Source organism: Antechinus flavipes, chromosome 2, assembly GCF_016432865.1.
Source record: "Antechinus flavipes isolate AdamAnt ecotype Samford, QLD, Australia chromosome 2, AdamAnt_v2, whole genome shotgun sequence".
NCBI lineage: Eukaryota > Metazoa > Chordata > Mammalia > Dasyuromorphia > Dasyuridae > Antechinus > Antechinus flavipes.
This window is the reverse complement of record NC_067399.1, coordinates 131,507,666-131,509,240: the sequence shown is the minus strand read 5'-3', so window position 1 is coordinate 131,509,240 and position 1,575 is coordinate 131,507,666.

The window sequence follows — 1,575 nt, the reverse complement described above, 5'->3', positions numbered from 1 at the left end:
TGGCCGAGTCTCGCGAGAGTTGAGGGCCGAGCCCGCCGTCTTCAAATTGCAGGGGCGGTTGGGAGGCGGTCCTGCCCAACGGCTTCTGTTACCCCGAAAAGAGAGAAACTGTGGCTGAGGGGTGCTGCCGACTAGTTAATGCTAGTGCAAGTTAAGAGAATAGAGTGCTGGATAATATCCACTAATCAGGAAGAACCAAGTTGAGATTTTGCCTCGACACTGAACAACAGCGTGTGACCCATTTTAACCGCCGCCTGCCTCAGTTTCCTCATTTGTAAAATTGGGATTATCATAGCACCAACCTCAGAGTTGCCGGTACTTTGTAAGCCTTAAAGCTTGAGATAAATGTTATTCTTATTGCTCTAGTTTGTTGGTCAGTCGTTTTCTGTCATGTCCGTGTCCAGGACCCCATGTGGATTTAATTTCCGTCTCCAGCTCATGTTACAGTTAAGGAAACTGAGCGCACAGGGTCAAATGACTCGTCCAGGGTCACACAGCAAAGCAATATCTGAGGCTGGATTTGGTGTCTAGGCTAGCATTGTATACACAAGACTCCTAGCTGTTCCTTTTATGCAGCTACAGAGTAAAAAGAAGCGTTTCTCACGGAGTGGAGTGTCCCATCTCCAGGGATTTATGGGGACAAAGGGGAACTCCAAAGCGCTAGCCGACAGATGAGTTGAAGGATTTGGGTTCATTCCACTGCTAGGTGTAAGGCAGGGGGGCTCGAATCAGGAAGCCCTTGGTTCAAATTCAGCCTCGTACATTTAGTGGCTGTATGACTTTGGACAAATCACAGCCTCTGCTTGTCTTAGTTTCCTTATCTGTAAAATGAGGGTAATAATAATAGCACTTCCCTCAAGGGCTGTGAGGATCAAATAAAAGATAATAGTAAAGCATCTTTTGTAATCGATTTGTAGTCATTGGCTATGATTACAAACATTAAATGCCTTGGCTGAGCCAGGCTCTGGGTATACTAAGAGAGCTGAACAAAAAGTCCTGCTTTCAAGGAGGTCAAGTTCTTTCAAGGGGAAAACACTATCTACACAAGTCACAGTGTGGCGTGAAGGAAGTCTTTTCCAAGAGTTGGGGCAATGAGCATAAGCCAAGAAATGCCATTGGAACACAAGGTTTTGCAAAGGTGAATGTTAAAAATTATCTATACAAATGTTTTGAAAATAAAAAGATTTAAAGAAAAAAAAAAAGAAAAAGCCAGTTGTGCTTAGCATTGCAGGAAGCTAGAAGATTCCATGAAATGGGATGAAAGTGATGCCTTCTAAGGCATGGGAGACGGTCTGTATACAAAGGCCCCATCTAATCAGTGAGATGGTTTGAATTTTTTTGGCAAGTTCTTCAATTTTCTTGACCTTTTTTCAGTTTTTGCTGTCGTTGATTACCCTCTCTTCCTGGTATAGAAAAAAATAATACTGTATCAGTGATGCAGTAGAGAGGAAAAGTTGTAGGTCCATCCAGTGCTTATGTTTTGGGAAAGGATGTGGTAAGTGGAGTCAGGAAAATCCAAGTTCAAATCTAGCCTCAGATATTTCCTAGGTGTGTGATCTTGGACAAGTAACTTAA